Source organism: Monodon monoceros, unplaced genomic scaffold (assembly GCF_005190385.1).
Source record: "Monodon monoceros isolate NGI ecotype Baffin Bay Population unplaced genomic scaffold, NGI_Narwhal_1 Super_Scaffold_5, whole genome shotgun sequence".
NCBI classification, from domain to species: Eukaryota; Metazoa; Chordata; class Mammalia; order Artiodactyla; family Monodontidae; genus Monodon; species Monodon monoceros.
In genome coordinates, this window is record NW_021703782.1 from 62952490 (window position 1) to 62973532 (window position 21043).

Sequence of the window (21043 nt, forward strand, 5' to 3'; positions counted from 1 at the left end):
TCTCAGTCTCAGGCTCTTGCTGCTGCACCATGGCTGCCTCATCCTCCAGGCATAGCTCAAACTTTGGAATGGTGGGGTGAAGGTGCTGTCAGGGACCTTTATTCATTTTGGCCCAAATGGCTTGCCTGGGGGCATCCCTTGTCCTGTTAGAGAAGGAATAATGGGGAAAGGCTGCAGGGAAGAAACCTCACTATTACAATATTCCCTTTTCCAAAAGTATCTATGCACCATAGTAATATTGTAATTGATTCAGGCAAGGGTTGTCAATGGATGCTAAAGCCAGTTTCCTTGTAAGCAAGATATCTACACAGTCTAAAAATATCTCTCCATAGATTATTTATTACAACAAAGGGAAAAATTACCTTTAGAGTGAAGAAATCTGGGTGACAATACCAATGTCTACTCATTGATTATTTACTGATTATGAAAAGGGCAAGTATCCTGTAAAGTGGAGAAATCATCTGGGTACCACATGATCAAAGTCAATGTCACCAATAATGGGACAAATTGACAACAGGTGCCTCTTACTGCGATGTGCTGAGAAGGACACAGCATGTACATAATTTGAATCTTGTCCAAAGGAAACACCAAACAAACCCAAATCAAAAAACCTGCTAGAAAACCACTGGCCTGTACTCTTCAAGAATATCAGTATTGTAAAAGACAAAGGCTCAGGCACCATTCTGAAACAAAAGAGACTAAAGAAACATGACAACTAAGTGTAAATATGCAATCCTAGATTGGGAGAACATGTTATAAAGGACAATATTAGAAATATGGCAAAATCTGAATATGATTGTGTTCAGTAATAGTATTACATCATTGTTAAGTGTCCTAAATTGGATCATTATACTGTGCGCTCATTCTTAGGAGACACTTGCCCATATGTTTAGGTGGAAAGAATCACAATGTCTATAGCTTACCTCGAACATTGATATTTCCTGCCTTACTCCATATGGGTTGCTATCACAAAATACAACAGACTGGGTGACATGTAAACAACAGAATCATATTTCTCACAGTTCTAGAGCCTAGAAGTCCAAGGTCATTGTGCACATTTGAGTGAGGGCCCTCTTCTAGGTTGTTGACTTCTCGTTGTATCCTCAAATTGGGGGAAGGGTCAAGGGAGCTCTGTGGGGTCTCTTTTTTCTTTAATTTTTTTTGTGAATACTTTAAAAAAATTTTATTTTATATTGGAGTACAGTTGATGAACAATAATTGTGTTAGTTTCAGGTGTACAGCAAAGTGATTCAGTTATACATATACATGTATCTATTCTTTTTCAAGTTCTTTTCCCATTTAGGTTGTTACAGAATATTGAGCAGAGTCCCCTGTGCTGTACAGTAGGTCCTTGTTGGTTATCTATTTTAAATATAGCGGTGTGTACATGTCAATCCCAATCTCTTGATCTATCCCTCTCCCTCACACTTCCCCCTGGTAACCATAAGTTCATTCTCTAAGTCTGTGACTGTTTCTGTTTTGTAAATAAGTTCGTTTGTATCAGTTTTTTTAGATCCCACATATAATCGGTATCATATGCTATTTGTCTTTGTCTGACTTACTTCACTTAGTATGATAATCTCCAGGTCCATCCACGTTGCTGCAAATGGCACTATTTCATTCTTTTTTATGACCCAGTAGTATTCCATTATATATGTATATACCACATCTTCTTTATCCATTCATCTGTTGGTGGACACTTAGGTTGCTTCCATGTCTGGGCTATTGTAAATAGTGCTGCTATGAACATTGGAGTGCATGCATCTTTTCAAACCTGAGCTTTCCTCTTTGCCAATATATGCCCAGGAGTGGGATTGCAGGGTCATATGTTAGTTCTATTTTTAGTTTTTTAAGGAACCTCCACACTGTTCTCCATAGTGGTTGTACCAATTTACATTCCCACCAACAGTGTAGGAGGAGGGTTCCCTTTTCTCCACACCCTCTCCAGCATTTATTTGTAGACTTTTTGATGATGGCCATTCTGACTGGTGTGAGGTGATATCTCGTTGTAGCTCTGATTTGCATTTCTCTAATAATTAACGATGTTGAGCATCTTTTCATGTGCCTCTTGGCCATCTGTGTGTCTTCTTTGGAGAAATGTCTATTTAGGTCTTCTTATAAGGGCGCTACTCCTAATCATGAGGGCTCTGCCTTCACGACCTAATCACCTCCCAAATGTCCCACCCCAATACCATCACATTGGGGGTTAGAATTTCAACATATTGGGTTGACCAAAAAGTTCGTTTGGATTTTTTGTAACATCTTATGGAAAACCCAACGAGCTCTTTGGCCAACCCAATATGAATTGGGGGAGAGGGAGGCATAAACATTCAGCCTACAGCAGTTGCTGACAATAATATTAATATGTATATTTGTATACAGAAAGATAAAGCAAATATGATAAAATGTTAACAATTGGTGAATGTAGGTAAGAGTGTATAGATGTTCAATGTACTCTTTTTGCAGTGTTTCTGGGGGGTATTTTTTTCAAGGTAAAAAGAAAAGAAATACATCTATCTGACCCATATACAAATAGAGGGGATTCTGAACACTGAAAATTCTAACCAGGGTCTCTTTTTTAAGGTCAACTCTAATATTATCTTTCAAAGCCACTAAATTCCATCTTGATGAAATATCAAAATAGCAAACAGGTGAAGGAGCAATTTCCTGTCCTGCCAGGCTCTTAAGAATGTACAGTATTTGCTGTCAATTTAGAACCTTCAGTGTTTAGAGAGGAATTTGTTTTCTTTTAAATCAAGGTACCTAAGTTGAAAGTGCCCAAGGTCCAAAGAGCAGCTGGAACAATCATTACCGCCCGCAGGCGTTCCTGTCCACTAGCCACGTGTCAGTGGGCGACCTCCGGAACCAGCCAGGCTGTGCATGCACCGGCTGTTCCTGCTGGGGGTGGGAGTAGGGGGCCGGGGCCATTTGGAGGCTCCTGTTCACAGAGCTCCTCCTGAATCTTTCTCACTGCCTGCTGAGCATGCGCAGGAAGTTAGGGACTCAGAGCGCTGAAATGGATCTTGGAAGGCGCTCAGTCCAACTCTCCCCGCCTTCCCATCTGTGGCTTTAACCTCCTCTACAATGTCCCAACCAAGTGGTCATCCACTCACTGCTTAAACATAGCCAGTGGCCAAAACTCCTAGACAGCCCCTCCATTTTCAAACGTCTTAAATCATTTGAACATTTTTCCTCTTACGAACATGTATCAGAGCAAAATATCTACTTTTTTTTTTTTTTTTTTTGCGGTACGCGGGCCTCTCACTGTTGTGGCCTCTCCCGTTGCGGAGCACAGGCTCCGGACGCGCAGGCTCAGCGGCCATGGCTCACGGGCCCAGCCGCTCCGCGGCATGTGGGATCTTCCTGGACAGGGGCACGAACCCGTGTCCCCTGTATCGGCAGGCGGACTCTCAACCACTGCGCCACCAGGGAAGCCCAATATCTACTATTTTTCAAGGCACCTAGTAAAGAACTTTTAATGAAAAAAATGTCAGAAAAGGTTAACTAAAATTGTGGAGCACTTCAAATACTTACAGTCCATAGTTAAAGTCATATTTGACTGTTTCCAATCCTTTAGCAAGGCATCTCTGTGTCACATCATTCAGAAATAATAGAAATTTACATTGGAAGGCCCTTCTCAATCACCTCCCGAGGTACGCCAATTTTATGGCTATATTTTTAAGAATAAAACAAAAATAGAGCAAAATTATTTGTAAACATAGAGAATGCATGTGTATATATGCAGATGGTGTGTTTGCATGTGCTCAGATAGAGATGCAGGAGGATAAAGGTCTAGGATACTCCTGGGGAGTGGGATTAGGTAGGGGAAGTGGGAACAGGAGGGAAGAGGAAGGCTTTTTTACTTTTTACCCTATATGTTTTGTTATTGTTTGAATTTTTTTTTCCCAAAGAGCACATGCTATTTTTATCATGAAAACATTTCTCTCAAAATTTAAACAACAACAACAACAAAAGACACGTCACTTAAACTGAGCCAAAATCTGATTGCCTGGAGTTTCCATTCTGTACCACACTCTGGGCAACTCAAAATAAGCCTATTCCTTGTTGCACATGGCGGTGAGTCAGCCATCTGATGCCACTTCTGGGGGCCCCCATGTTGTCCTTATCCAAGCTATATGTTCCCATTTTCTTCAGCTGTCGTTCAGCTGACAGGGTTTCAAGTCTCCTTGACATCCTGTCACCCTCCACTGAACTAGAGCATATCAAGTGAGCTCAGAAAAAATCTATTTGCATGTTCAGGTGGCAGTTGGTCATCTGTTGAAAATTAGCAAGTCCATGTGTTCGTCCACTAACTTGGCCTAACTTTGTGGGTTCTCAAGTGCTCTATTAAGTGATTGTATCAGTGATGGACAAAGCAGGTCTGCAGGGCCCCCATGCAGTTTTTATCTCACAGCGCTTATAAAACCTGGCTGACTTATCAATGCCAACCCAGGACAAGAACAGAAAGGGTGTCACATGATATCCTAGTTGGGCTTATCCCGAATAAAACCTTTGTCATAGCTCGAAGATGCTAATTCTGGATGGAAGGTTAAATTAGGAGAATGGGATTAACAGATACACACACACACACACACACACACACACACACAAGATGCTAGTTCCAGTTTCATTTATCATTAGAGTGACAATACCTTCTGTTTGCCAAGTTGAGTCTTGGTTTAATGCCTATTTGTCCTTGCATAATTATTAATAATGCCACCTTTACTCTTAAAAGTATTACAATTTGGATGATTAGCTATATACATGGTCACCCCACTTATCACATACCAATAATAATATCTCCCTCACATAGAGAAATTTTCTTAACATTGGAAAGGGAACTTATCCCTGGCTTCAGCTAAATCCAAAACATTTCTGAACATTTCAGATCTATAGATGCTGAAATTCAGGGGATGAGGCCGCTGCTAACATGATTTTTCCTCTCTGGAATTACATAACCATTTGAAATGGGAGCCCCCAAACTGCATATTGGGAAGCCAAGAACCAGATTCCTTGAGACAACTGATTTCAACGAAGTCTAAGGTTAACAGAGTGGCCATGGTACATTTTTTCTTTCCCCTCTTCCTTAGCAATATGCATTCCCTTGAAACTCCATCCCACCTCTCCCACCCAGGAAAATTTATTCCCCCAGGAATCAAGAGAATCAGCCAATCAGTGCAAATTACGTCAGCACAGATCAAAGATGAAAGCACAAAGCACGTAGTCCAGAGTACTGAGTCTGCCGCTTACTTGTTCAGGTTTCTTAACCACTCCGTGCCTCAGTTTCCCCATCTGTAAAATGGGGATGATAGTGTTCCCTACCTCATACAGTTAACAGGAGGCTTAAATGAGTTATTAATTTAAAACAGTGCCTGGCACGTAACATGTGCTACATGGGTATTTGGTAAACAAACAAACAAAAAATGAGGTAACTTGACCTTGATTCCATGATTCCAAGACTGGAATGGTCAGAGGAAAGAATATAAACAAGAGGTGTGCGAGTGGATCTGCTTGACAAATTTGAGAATTAAACTGGGCTCTGTTAGGAAACATCACTGGAGAATAGAGTTCTATCAGCTGAAGCATCCCACCCGGTGCAAACAGAGGAAATTGTCCTTTCATAGATTGGTGCTCTGGACACCTGCCTGCCTGCCATTTCCTCCTTGTCAATAAAGTCTAAAATAGACCAACCTCATTTAGTGCCAGGAGGACAGGAACAAATTAAATGGTGGCTATACTGAATCCTGTTCAAAGGTACAATGACTGAGGAGGAAACCACTGCCATTCCTTCATTTACATGAAGCCTCGATGAGTGTTTTTTTGGGGGACACACAATTGAAGCTCTATAATTTCTCCCATAATGTACCATCATTGTTTGTACACAAGGCAGATTGGATGTTCAAGGAACTAGGGTTCTCACTATGCTGAACATAGCAACAAACTACAAGTTATCCTTGAACCAGGTCTTTCCTAATTCTGAGTTCTTCCTGTATTGTCTTCAGCTTACCCTCACTTCAGCTGGTATCTCCCCGTGAGGCATTGCCAAGAACTTCCTCTTCAAATCTGTCTCTCCCATGCTCAGAAGTTAATTACCCCCTTTCATATCATAACTTCCTTTCATGTATTTGCTAATGTCACAAGTTTTCCTGCAGTCACATGACTGTCCTGGGAAGTTTTGAGTCGATTTCATTAATTCAGCTCTCAGAGTTGAAGTATAGATCTTGTTTCCCTTTTTTAGGTTCTGGGGAGACATCTCACTTGGCCTCCCATGCTGCCTTTGGTCGATTATAGATTTTGCTGGTTTTTTAAAAAAAGTACGCCTGTGTGTGTGTGTGTGTGTATACTATATATATAGAACTTTAGTGAAAGAAAAATAAAAACAAGAAAAGAATTACTTTTTCCCTGAATTTAGAACCAGACTCTAATTCCTGTCCTAGACGGTCATGACCACAGGAAATGAGGAATATCCTCCCATAAAATGTTTTCTCTCATGATTTCTTTCAGATGCTTCAAAACAAAAGTTTTAGGTCTTTGCCCAAAATCTGGTTCAGGTTGTGTGCTTTTTCTGTGCCTGAGGGTGGCATGGTTTAGGAGGAGCAAATAACATTGGAAATCTCTTCTAACTAGAGTTGCCAGATTTAGCAAATGATAATTGAATTTCAGATAAAAATGAATACATATTTAATATAAATCTGTCCCATTCAAATTGGCAGTATCTGCAATATATGGGACATACTTATACTAGCAAGTTATTTCTTGTGTATCTGAAACTCAAATTTAATTGAATGTCCTGAGGGTTTTCTTTGTTTTGGGGTTTTCTAAAAAAATTATTTATTTTATTTTTGGCTGCTTTGGGTCTTTGTTGCTGTGCGTGGGCTTTTCTCTAGTTGTGGTGAGCAGAGGCTACTCTTTGTTGCAGTGCACGGGCTTCTCATTGCGGTGGCTTCTCTTGTTGCAGAGCACGGGCTCTAGGTGCGTGGGCTTCAGTAGTTGTGGCTTGCAGGCTCCAAAGCTCAGGCTCTGCAGTTGTGGCACACGGGCTTAGTTGCTCCACAGCACGTGGGATCCTCCTGGACCAGGGCTTGAACCTGTGTCCCCTGCATTGGCAGGCGGATTCTTTTTTTTTTTTTTTTTTTTGCGGTACGCGGGCCTCTCACTGTTGTGGCCTCTCCCGTTGCGGAGCACAGGCTCCGGACGCGCAGGCTCAGCGGCCATGGCTCACGGGCCCAGCCGCTCCGCGGCATGTGGGATCTTCCCGGACCGGGGCACGAACCCATGTCCCCTGCATCAGCAGGCGGACTCTCAACCACTGCGCCACCAGGGAAGCCCTGTGTTTCTATAACGTTTTTATAATGTAAAAAATTCCCTAACTAATACATGTTCCTTAGAGAAATTTAAGAAATACATGCAAACAAAAATAAAAATCTCTTCCGTAAATCCAACGGGTGGGTATTACTCCTGTCAGCATTTTGGTGCATGATGAGAGCACGTTGGTGTGGGTACCAGCATTCAGTCTTCCTTCTTCAGAAAGCCACACCCATATTTTTCTCTGAGGATAGCCCCTCAATCAATGGAGCATCATTTCTAGTCCAACTGCCAATCCAGATGTCATGTCCTCCACTGCCAAAACAGGTGACCAAGATGAGATTTCAGTCTCTAGCCAAGTGATCCTCAGGGATTGAAAATGGTAAAATTCCTTCATCCTGAGAGGAGAACCTTGAGGTCACCTGTTAGTTGCCATCACCCAGACACCTAAGCATCCCTGGGTCCTGGGCCTTCTGAGAACAAATTCTTCAGCTTTTCCTTCAGTTCTGTTATGGTAAACTGATTGCACTGATGGTCCCAACTAGTGGCCTCCATATCCAAGTCCTTTGCAAGAGTTAGAGCCCTATGAAGAGGTGGAGTCTAGTTCCTCATCCCTTGGGTCTGGAATGCCTTGTGACTTGCTTTGGCCAACAGAATGCAGGGGAAGGGAGAGTGTGCCAGCTCAGAGCCTAGGCTTCAAGAAGCCCCGTGTGTTTCCACTCTCTTTCCTGGAACATTGACTCCACCATAAGAACTGACCTTGTGGGAGATTGGGATTGACATGTATACACTGATGTGTATAAAATGGATGACTAATAAGAACCTGCTGTATAAAAAAATTAATTAAATAAAATTCAAATAAAACCTTACAGTGTTGCTTGATATGACATTTGAAGGCTTTAATTCAAATGAATACTTATAACAAAGAAATAAAATATATTTCCATCAAAAAAAAAAAAAAACTGACCTCATCTTGGCCAGTCTGCTGGAGGATGAGAAACCATTTCGAGGAAAGCCCAGGGGCCTCAGCCAACTCACAGAAGCAGAACCACCTAATGGACACACAGGTGCCTTCAGATAGATGGAAGACCAGCCTACATTCCTGAGCTAAATAAATTGATTTTTCAAACCACTAAGTTTAGGGTGGTTTGTTATGCAGCAATAGCTAACTGATACATCTGTGAACTTCCACATCCTTCCAATAACTTCCTGTCCTGGAGAGCCAGAGTGAATTTCTGTGGCTGCAAACCAAGAGCTTTAACTGACACTTTCAATTCTTCTACCAGAATATGATCATATGATACATCCTCTCTTGTAATCTACCTTATTTCACTTAGCAATTGATTTTGAGCATCTTTCCCTAACAATAAACTGGGCACAGTAAAGAAGGAAAAACTGCCAAATACCACTTCAGAGCCTCTGCCCAAATCAGTTTCCATCATGACATAATGGCCTTTGGTCAAAAAGCCATTCTTAGATAGGCCTAGAATGATCCGTTCTGTTCAGCAGGAAGTGCCTTTAACCCGTTTCTCAGTGAGATTATCGAACAGCAGGATGATTTTTCACAGCTTGATGACCAAGAGAAGGACAGAGCCATGCCTCAGAGGTGCTTGAGAACATTAACATTTCCAGTCATTGTTTACCTCTTTGGAAAAGGAAAGCATTCAAAATGTTCTATTCTTTTCAAATGTGTAAGACATTTGGGTGGAGAAGACAGAAAAATAGATAGGTATTCCCTATAATGATTTTATTTTTGGACCTAAAACTGAGTGATGGAAGCTCTGTAGTCCTTTTCTTCCTGATCATCCTATTTCTATTATCCTTTTTTTTCCCCCACTAAATGGTAGCTTTAATTTGAGATACTATTTGTTTGCCAGAATGGGACAGGGAAGGTGCAATGCTTGCCTAATAATCATAGTGCTAATGGAAATACATTCATACTTTCCAAAAAAAATGAGCGTTTGTCAAAATGGATCCCCTGCAACTCTGCAAATGTTTCTATTGGAGGGAGTTTTCTGGATGCATTATCTACATGGGTCCTTTCCAACAAGGTGCACCACTGGAAGTCAATTCTTGTCTTGATTGGTTTTCCTTTGAATTTGATTTTTGCTGATAATAACAATAGCTAGCATTTATAACACTTCCTATCACATTTATCTCATTTAATCTTCACAAAAACTCCATGAGGTAGATATTATTATGATTCCTCTTTGAATAAATTGAGGCTCAGGAAAGGCAAGTAAACAGTGCAAGGGCCCACAGGTAACAAGGATCAGAGCTGGAATGTCAACCCAGTTTATCAGACTCCCAGGTGAGAATGCTCTACGGTACCTTGATGTTATATTGCCCCGATCACTCTGGAATTTTTTCCATAGTGATATATGGAAAAGACATGATATATATATATGTATATATCAAAAAGACATGATATATATATGTATAAAATCACCAAAATATGGATTAAATACCTCTGATGCCCTTTTTATCCAATGGGAAGCATTAAGTGGTCTTAATGAATTTCCCTTCTATTCTAAGAGGGTATGATGTTGAAATCATACCTGATCTTCTCTGTTTCTTTCCACTTGAAGCAACTTCCTCAGTCTTCCACACAAGCCTGAAGGGGCCAGGAGAACACACAATATCTCCCTGAATGAGACGACTGGGGACCCTTGTACAAAACATCATTCAAGAACTTGAGAAACGTTCTCAATATTACCACAGGCAATTGCTGTGGTACTAGATGGTGAGAAAGAATACACTGTGTGTAGAACAGGCTCTCCTCTTTCTGAAGTGGATCTCACCTTAAAGAGTAAACATGGGAAACATGAGAATACCTACAAGAGACACCAGAACTAAGAATTGCGGTACATCCTACAGATCTGTACTGTCCCACAGAGCTTTCTATAATTATGGAAATGTATAATGTCTGTGCCATCCAGTATCATAGCCCCTGACCTCATATGGCTATTGACCACTTGAAATATAGCTAGTATGACGGAAGGACCGCATTTTAAATTTTAATTAATCTTAATTAGTTAATGAACCAAAATTTAACTAGCCACATGTGGCCACGTCTGGCTACCATATTGGACAGTGCAGCTCTGGATGATTGCCAAAGTATAGTGAATGAAATAGGGAAGGGTGGTTGGGGAAGGTCTCAACGAGATGTATCTTGAGCAGTCTTTGAAGAGGGGTAGGGAGGAAAGAAAATGCAATTGGGTTGAAAAAGAAAGGAAAGGGGGAACACAAGAGCTTTGTCCTAGGAGAGCACCACGGTTATAGATTCAAATGCCTACCACAAGGACTGTGAAAGTAACTTAAACAAGGGAAGCAGGTTGGGGGTAATGGGGTATGGTGGGGGCTCTGGAGAATTAGGGACCCTGGCCCCCTCTAACGCATAGGTCACTAGTCAGCTCCAGCCAGCTATTGTCATACAGAAATGCAGACACAATGTTGACTACGCTATTTTTTCAGAGAAAAAAAGAAGAAGAAGAAAAAAAGAAGAGAAGTCAGAAATTCAGATTTTTATGTGAAGTCATCTAATTTTAAATGTTGGCACCCATATCAGTCAGTGTAGGCTACGTGTCTTCAGCAGACACCTGTTGGTGCCCCCGTTCATGTCCACGCGGCATTCACCTTTGCCAGGCTGCCCCCCGTGAACACCTTTAACTCTCCTCCTGAAGACGTGGCACACACACTTGGCCTTCATGCAGGGAGGGCTGAGAGAGAATCCTGCAGAGTCTGAGTTCTTGGAAGCAGCTCTCCACCAATGCTAGACATGGAGGAAGCCCATCAATACCCCAGTCTCCCACCTCTCAGTTGGGATGGCTGTGAGGTACCATCTAAACTGTCTCCCAGAGAGACCAGCTCGGTGCTTTGTGACCACCTAGAGGGTGTGGGCTAGGGAGGCTGGGAGGGAGACGCAAGAGGGAGGACATATGGGAATATATGTATACGTATAGCTGATTCACTTTGTTATACAGCAGAAACGAACACACCATTGTAAAACAATTATACTCCAATAAAGATGTTAAAAATAATAGATGAGTAGATAAAGCAGATGTGGTATATGTATATGTATGGAATATTACTCAGCCATAAAAAAGAACGAAATTTTGCCATTTGCAACAATGTGGATGGACCTAGAGGGTATTCTGCTAAGTGAAATAAGAGAAAGAAAAATACTATATGTTATCTCTTGTATGCTGAATCTAAAAAATAAAACAAATGAATATTTTAAAATATATATATAAAAAATAATAAATTGTCTCCCAGAGCTCTCTGTGAGATGAACTCCAGCTGTCCACAGCAGAGACTGGCAGAGGCTGGAAACCCATTGCCTTCCCCATCTCAACTCCCACCCTCGCCTACTCATGTTTCCTGGGATCACCTTCAAATAAACGACTTACACACCAATCCCTATCTTAGAACGTGATTCTGGAGGGACCTGAACAAAATACAGTTGTAACAAAGAAACTCAAAATCTCAGTGGCGAACTCCGTGAAGTTTTAATTTTCACTCCGTCACAGCCAGTGTGGGTCATTGCGGAGATTTCTGTCTGGTCATTCAGGGACCTGGGTTCCCTTCATCCTGTGGCTCTGCATCCTCTATGATACCTTTCTTCTCTGCATTCAGCTGCAGATGGAGAGAGAGAACCTGCAGCCCTGGGAGAAGGATTTTTATTGGCAAGGCCTGGAAGAAGTGAGGAACCCTTCTGCCCACTTTCTCCTGGCAAAACAGTCACGTGGTCCCTCATCCGCTCTGAGGAAGCTGGGAAATGCAGTTTTGCTGCGCATCTGTTACAGAAGGAAGTTGCTGTTTCTGCCACTGCAGCTTACCTAGATTTTGTAAAACACCGTCCAGACCAAAGAAACCATGTCTGGGAACCAGATTCAGCTTGTCAGCCACCAGTTTGGGATTTCTTCCCCACACATCATTCCCTACAATTGAGAAAAAATGCTAGCAAGTCACCTAACAAGTTCTTAACGTACACAGAAACAAGTGCGACACATTTTACCCAATCGTGTAATAAAATAAGTGTATGAAAATTGAATCTCTTCTTCCTTGACTATAATTTTATAATTTCAGGGAGAAAATTATAATTTCATTTCTGATAGTTCTTACATGGACAGTGTCTCCCAACGGGGTCGCTTTCTTTACTTCCTGTGCTCTCTGTGAAGTGATTATCTCTCCGTAAACAAAAGATTTAAAGGTAGTCCTACGCCCACCTCATCTTTGAGCATCCTCTCCTTGGCTCTCTGCACTGCAGCCATGCCGCCTTGGGGTCTTTGCAAATGCTGTTCCCTCCTCTAGGAATATGTACCCTCCCTTGTCTAGTCTCCTTTTCTCACCCTTTACCTAACCGCTCCTATTTATGATTCCAGTCTCAGTATAAACATTGTTTCCTCGCAGAAGCTTTCACTAACCGCTTCAAATCAACTCACTTTCTTCTGCCCAACGTTATTCTCTCGTTCCATCCATCACAATTCAAGACCATATTTGTATATTTTATATATGTCTCCTCCAGAGACTGCTCACTTCAGCATCATACACACAGCACACAGTGTCGGGCACACTGCTAGTGCCCAAAATAGATTTGTCCAATAAATAATACCGAGAAAAATCCACTGCTTTAAAGAATCTTCTAGGGATATTTTTTATAATTAAAATAACATTTTCCAATCTGTTTTGGAAGTTTAGTTAAACTTTACTGGGATTTAAGAACGAGGAGTATTTGTACATTGAATGCTACCTGAAGCAATGAAATAAAATAAAAATTCTTTCTTTATCCCAGAAATCCTTGAACTTAGTCTCTTCTAAAACTAGCCTAGATAAAACTCCATGTGATCATTTATGGCAACAGGGGTAGAAACATGAAAGCTCTTTGAAAAAGTGAAAGAGGTATTATTACAATGTAAAGGGTTATTTCTTAAGAGCATAATTGGCCGAAATAATCTACCAAATTGCCTGGGCAGGGGAGCGGGGTGGAGTCGGAGTTAACTTCCCCAATTCTTCCCTTTACTTTACCCTGCGCATTTCCAATGCATCTGCCATCACTCCTAGCTGTACTCCCAGCTGGAGCCCCTCCCCCGCCCCAGTCCTTTGCCACCAGCAGTCAGAGTGGTCTTTCCTGTTTGTGAACCTAACCTTGTAGGAATTGCTCTTGGTCTTAGAATGAAATCCAAATTCCTACAAGGTTCTGCACGACCTGCTTCTGGGCTACTTCTCCATCTCATCTGGTGTTCCTCTCCCTTTCTGTGAATCTACTATAGGACTATTAGTCTTTTTGTTTCTCAGACTCGCAAGATATTCCCCCTTATGGCTTTAGCGCCCTCTGCTTGGGATGCCATTCCCCATCTCTTTGCCTTAGCTGGTAAATTCTCAGCTGTCTGAAACATGATTTCTGCAAAGCGGCCCTTCCTGACTACTCCTCTAAATGTAGACCCCCCTCTTCACTGCCAAGTGCTATCACATCACTCTTCATTTTCCCCACAGAACCTATCCCCGTCTGTGAGCATCTACTTTGTTATTATTTGCATTTCCCCACTAGGTAATGAGGATCATGTCTGTTTCTATTTGCTACCATATCCTCAGCATTGAGGACAATGCCTAGCAAATAGTAGATGCTTAGTTAGGTGTTTGTTGAATGAATGAATGAACGTTTAGCTAGCATATTATAATAGAAGGTTTATATCCACAGATGTTACATATCAACGTTGTTAATGTGTCACTATTACTATTATTATATCTGATACACACAATATCTTTATGCATGTTGATTCTTTGTGAATGTTCGGCCCAATCAGAGGTCACTTATATATTCCAATATTTCAACAGACATTTCTTGAGCACCCACCAGGTGCCAAGCTCTGGGTTACTCTAAGTACTAAGCTCTCATTCCTAGCTGCACATTAGAATCATAGTGATGTAAATCATTTCACAATGTATACATGTATCAAAACATCACGTTGTACACCTTAAATATATATAATTTTATTTGTCAAAAATAAATGGAGTCCAATAAACCACTGATGTAAAAAAATTAATTAATTAAAAAAATTTTTAAAAAGTTTAAAGAGTAACTATGGATACAGTCAGGGAAAATGACTCCTGCTAAAGGTTATGTTTTGTATAGAAAAAACAAACAAAAAAAGAATCAAACTGATGTATACTGGGTCCCACCCAGACTCAGTAAGCTACATCCTCTAAGCGTAGAACTTGGGCACCTGAATGTTTTATAAACTTTGTAATGTGTGCAGTGAGAGGTGAGAATCCCTTGCTCCGTGCTGCCCAATACAGTAGCCATCAGGTACATGTGACCACTTAAATTTAAATTAATTAAAATGAAAGTTTCAGTTCCTTAGTCACATTTAAAGTGCTCACTAACCACATGTGGCACATGGCTACAGTATCAGTGCAGACGTAAGGCATTTCCGTCATCAGGAAGTTCTACTGGACAGCGCTGCTTGAGATAGTCAAAGGAGAAGAAGACAGTTTCTGCTGTGGAAATGCTCACAGTCTAGGGGAAATTCTTCCTGAAGTCTCATCTTCTAGGAAATTTGAACCTATAGTATTGCTGTTAGATAATTCGTATACCAATGAAATGTCCACAGGAAAGATACAAAACCAACCCAAGGTTTGAGAGGTAAACAGTGTCCTCACAGCTAACATAGAAATGATGTCAAAGAGGCTGGCTTGTGATGTGCACAGTGTCTGGAACAGAGAGGAGCTCAATAAACACCTATGAATGAATGAATGAATGAACGAGTGAGCAAATGAATGCAGAGCCGTAATGTATATGGACCAAAATGTGGTGTGCTCAATTCCCTTTCCCGCCTTCAGAGTCAAAACTAAAGAGACAGAATGGCCTGTATGGAAATAAGGTCAGAGTGTTACATGAAAGGATTGAGGAGATTCTTAACGAGACTGTTTTCTTCTTCATGCCTGAGCTACATTTTGTCTTCAATTGCTCTAATATGGCCCTGGGGGTCTAAGATCAGGAGTGAGCTGATCAGAGATTAGGAGTGAGCTAGTCAGACCATTTGATTCCAGGGCCAGCACTTGACAGCTGTGATGCCGGGCGAGTCACTTAGTCAGGTCTCAGCCCTGATTCCTCATGTGTAGAAGAGGAGTATTGGTACCTCCCTCATAAGGTGGTGATAGCCAGGGATGAGTATTGCAACATGTGGACACTTTGAAAAAGAAAGAAAAAGAAAAGGACACTTTACCTTGAGTGCACTGTGAGCTTGTTATATATTTAGGTCCCTTAAACTGTCCGGGATGCCCCGATTTTTTCTAAAAAAGCAAATGAAGAGGTGGTAGATACAGGACTTGGGCTTTACAGCTGACATTCTCCAGTTCCTGGTAAATGATAAGAGATGTGAAGGTTCCGCTTCGGCCAGAGATTGTGTCACTCTAAGCTACCAAATGCAGAACAAAGCTTTGGTCTGGGTTTGACATGAGTTTTGGTTTTGGGTTTTTGTTTTTGTTTTGGAGGGATTTGTTGCCAACGGGTGGGATTTGAACGTGTTTTCCCTGTAGGAGGCAGAGTCGGAAGTCTGGCCTGCTAAGACTCTTTTGGAAGCTGAAACTAATTAAAATGTTTATTTTAGCCCCTGTAGCTAAGACACGGCAGGGGAGAAAGTCCAGCATTCATTTTTATGCAGATGTAATTATACCCACCAAGCTCGGTGTGACCCGTTCAGCGTCTGCCCCAGGGCCACCCCACCTGTTCAAACACCTGCCCAGGACACGAGTATTTGGTAAAACAGTACTTAATGCCGAGCCTAAGGCACCAGGGTTCCCCACCCACACCCAAGGACAATAAAGCCTTGTTCCACCTTTCGTTACCTACAGACTCACCTCTGAGTGAAGTACAGTCTGCCTTCCTGACGGCAGATGTGGAAACCAGGGATACAGAGGGCCAAACATACAGCGTCATTTTATCTAAGGGACTTGAGTATCCTGGATTTTGGTATCTGGGAGTTTGTGGTGGTTCCTCGAACCAATGCCCCACGGATACGGAGGAACGATTGTACTTTCCTAGTTTCCTTCTCAATGACATCTATAAAGTTATGCAAAAGAGAAAAAGAGAAAGGGAAAGAGAAGAACTCAAAATAAAGTAATTGAGTGTTAGTTTTTTGTGTGTGGTATCACAGAGATTGAGAAAGATACAAGAATAGGTGTGAGCCCTCTGTACTTCCTGAGTACTTACAAGATCCTTGAAGAAGTGTAAAGGTACAAGACAAAGCTAATGGAGACATTCATGGTTTTGAATGGAGGAAATTAATGAGGCCACCTCTGAATACCCACTTTGTCTGAGCACGGGGTGGCTGCTTCACTTACATCACCAGGTTACTCCCCGATACTCCCCACTGTAGGTGCCGTTATGAATAGTCTGCAAATGAGGAAACTGGGGCTCCAAGAAGTTCAGTGACTTGGGAAGTATAACTAGAGGGCTAAGAACATAGGCTTGGCGGCCCCATGGATATGGGAAGGAGTCCCAGCTTTGCTAATGACCAGCCGTGCGATTTGGGGCAAGTTATTCATCTCACTAAACCTCTGTTTTGCCATTTGTAAAATGGGGATGCTAATAGTGAACTACCTTTCTTATGAAGAGTCAATGAATTAGCACATGCAAAATGCCTGCCGTATCACCTGTCACAGGAAACATGTCCTCAGAGCAAGGTTTACCATCATCCTCCTGAGAGACCACACACTGAGGGGCGTGGCAGAGCCAGGAGACCAACTTGGGTTGTTTTATTCCACTCGTAAACCTTCCATATGTTCACTTTTCAAAAACTAAGTTCAGAGAAGATAGTGGGAAGTAGAAGGGGATAAACAGGGAGAACACCACAAGAACTGGAAAGAGACAGACCCGTCCTCCTGTCTCTGGAACACACCCTGCATGTAGGTCCTCTGACTCCCATCGCAGGCCCTAGAGAAAATCTGTTTGGTGGGCTAAGAAGTATTTGTTTTCATCAAGAGCAGAGACAGTAAGGCCTCTAGAATTCCCGGCCTTGATGGTGAAGAGAATTTACAAGGTACATATTATATTGTTACAGGCCAACTCCCTGTTTTCTTCTCCCCAAGACTTTTCTCACACCCTTTCCCCCTCTCCTTCTCCATCTCTTGACATTGGCCTCATTCTTCAAGGGCCACTTCACATCCCACTACCGCCCCATGATCTGGTCTCCCCTTTCCCTAGATGCCAAAACATGTATTTTCAGTTTAACATTTAAATTGATTTCTCTGTTTCAGAAGGACTAATCTCCCTTAAATAGACTTATGTACTTCCTTTGTCTATGCCATAGGGTTTCCTACTAAGTTGAAAACCTAGGAGGCTCTAGTGACGTGCTTGGTATGAATTCTTGTTGAGAACCAGACTGATTATGGCATTTGTGAAATGCTAGTGAGGTAACGAGGACCGAACTGAGAACTTGGCACAGAATTTTAAGACTTGGGTCTCCACCTGCAAGACACTTTCATCCCTAAAGAGAACAAAGCTCACAGTATTTTGTACCTGGGAGACACTGTAGCAGAGAGGTTAGCAACATGGGTTCTACAGTTACTTAATTTCCCTTGCTTTTCTTAACAGTAAAATGAAAATAATAGTAGTACCTACTTCATGGGATCTTTGTCGGGTTTAAACAAGATAACGCAAGTCAGCCTCAGTGCAGAGCCTGGCACCTCCTAAGAGCTCATAGTTAGCTATAGGTAGGTTCAGAAATGAGAAAAACAATTGTTCAAATGCCAGGGTAGAACAGCAAACATACTCAAGAGGCTCACCTGGACATATTCCAGAAACAGCCCAAGCTCTGTGAAATTATTTTGAAGGTATTTAGTGCTAAGCTCACAGTAGGAACAGATACTGTGCCCATGCCAGTTTCTATGCAGTGTGCCAGGGGACAGGGAAAAAGAGCTGAAGAATGGCAAGGAGCTTGCTTCTGGGCTTGGGGAAACCCAGGTGGAAGTCAAGGCCACTTCTTGTCCTCTCTGACCCGGATCACAGGGACGAGTCAATTGAAGACACATGAAGTGACAGAGTTCCAGGTCGTGAACGTAGAGTTTTGTTGCTGTGTATTCCATCATGAGGGGAATCGAGGGCTGAGGACACTGGGCTACAGTGGAACTGGGAGATTTTTTTTTTTAACAGAGGCCCCTTTTCAACACAGGCAATATTTCTTTTCTCTGAAACTGCTTTGAGGAGAATAAGCAGGCAGATATGATATCACTGAGCTGGAATCATCCAGCCTCAGAGGCATCTCTTGGCACAGCAGTCCGATCCCAGGGGGCAGTTGTGCTCGACACTGGCACAGTGTGGAGGGGGGAAATCAGCTGTTTGGGAAATGACTTTGGTCCACATTAATGCGCTGTCCTGAGGAGGTGGGGGGAGGAGTTCTTGGACTAGGTAGTGACTTGGTTTCTGGTGGTTGCTGGCCCTGCTGGAAGTACTTACAGCACTAAAATGAAGCTCCCCCAGCCACTGCACTTAGCATGAGGGTGCCACACATAGCTGAAAGTGGGTTCTGGTTCAAAGGCTCCTGTTCCAAATTTAACTGTGTTTTTAAAAAAAACAAAAAGCTGAAAGGGCTTCCCTGGTGGCGCAGTGGTTGAGAGTCCGTCTGCCGATGCAGGGGATGCGGGTTCGTGCCCCGGTCCGAGAAGATCCCACGTGCCACGGAGCGGCTGGGCCCGTGAGCCATGGCCACTGAGCCTGCGCGTCCGGAGCCTGTGCTTCGCAACGGGAGAGGCCACAGCAGTGAGAGGCCCGCGTACCGCAAAAAAAAAAAAGTAAAAGTAAAAGTAAAAAAACAAATTTAACTGTGTTTTTGATGAACTTAGTTGGGGGGTGGGGTGGACACCTGCCAAGAGTGTCTCCAGTGGATCCTATTAACATGCATCCCTGCAGCTGGGGAAGTCACAGTGCTAAGGTGCCCTTGGTTGAGCTCTGGTTTTGGATGTGATCATCCTCCTTGCCTGAATGGAGATAAAAGAGAACCGCCTGCGATTACAGATTCAACAGAAGCATGTGTTGAAATGCACAGAGGAAACGGTGCAGGCTCAGCAATGATGAGCTCAAACTCTCTTAGGAAGTTGATACGGTAGACTTCCTAATAACAATATCCACTCCAGAGACAGCACTTGCTGCATGCTTCGTCTGTGCGCTGCAGTCAGGACCACACCTGCATTAATTATCTCAGACTCATCACCATCGTCACTCTGTGATCTTCCTTTTCTGTTGAGGTGCCCGAGGCACTGAGAGGTCAGCCACCTGCCTGGAGTCACACAAGCAGAAGGCGCAGAGGCCGTGCTTGAATGCAGGTTATCCTGATTCCAAAGTCTCTGTTCTTCCTACCAAGCTGCCCGTGTTAGTCACTAATGCAGGTGGCACTGACAGCAACACATACTGAGCACCTGCTGCATGTGAGGGGAGACAGAAACCGTGCCTACAAAACAGTTCTGAAAAAACAGTGAACTTTTTGTGTGTTACTAATTGGATGAGAATAAGAGCCATCTCCCAAAGAAAATAGGAATCCTTTTGAGAGGGGGGACTACATCTGCTTCCTACCCAGCGTGCTTTGCTCAAGAGCCTATGCCTAGTAGGCACTGGGCAAACATCTCCTGATGCTGAAAGGAGAACAAACCAAGTCTTGGGGCTGAGGGTCCTGAATTATGGTCCCAGCTCTACCCCAAAGTAGCTTAGTGCCGTGGGCAAGTTACCTCACCTCTTTGGGACTCAATTTCCTAGTTTACAGGATAGAAATAATAAAGTGAAATTTTAATGTATGTCCTGGCCGACATCACAAGTTCCAGTGGAGATCAAACAAAGTAATTACATAAACGTGCTGGAAAACACTAAGAAATGTTGTTATTGGGCTTTATTCCTTGGATTAATAGGGAGGGGATATCACAGAGGCCTGAGTGCTGGGGGATGGCCTCACAGATGCAGAGGATAAAGGGAGCTATGGAGTCTTTGGCATTCTAGAAGCCTTAAACTGGTCAGTTCTCCTTTTATGGTGGCTCATAATCAAGTTTGAAAGTCAGGGGGTTAAGGATGGGATCCAAAATTCTGTCCAGCTTTGGGATCAAGGGTCTCCTTGTTCAGTGCAAGTGGTCCTGCCACCCTTCCTCCCTGTGAGCTTTGCTGGCTTCCTCTTCCACACCCTCTCCACACCCAAGGAGTAACATTGCATGGGGCTAACCCTCAAGACCCAGGGCCTGGACTGGAGTTGTTCTTATTATGACAGATTGCTTCACCACTCTAAACTGCTTCCTCAGCAGGAAAGAAGAAAAAAAGAAAAAGAAAGATGATAATAGAACCAACCTTACAAAACTATTGTAAATATTTTAAAAAGGTAATCACTATAAGATGCTCAGCCCAGTAGCTGGGAAATAAATATAGGCTATTGTTAATATTATTACTATATTTATAATTCTAAGTACTATGTAGTTCTGACCTTCTGCCAGACTCATCCCCTGATATACTTGTTTTTAGCTAAAGTTCAATTTCCTAGAAAGAGATTTTAAAGAATTGGGAAAGGCTAGTGAAATCAAGGAACCAAAGGTCGCTAAAAATTTATAAGGCAAGAAGCCGGAAGCATCACTTCCCCAGGATCCAGGTTTTCCCCCAATAATCCAAACTGAAAAACATAAATTCGGACAGAGATAACCTGCCTTGCAGGGTTATTTATAAATGACATCAAAAGAATTTTACATTCCGTAGCCCCTCAGTTGA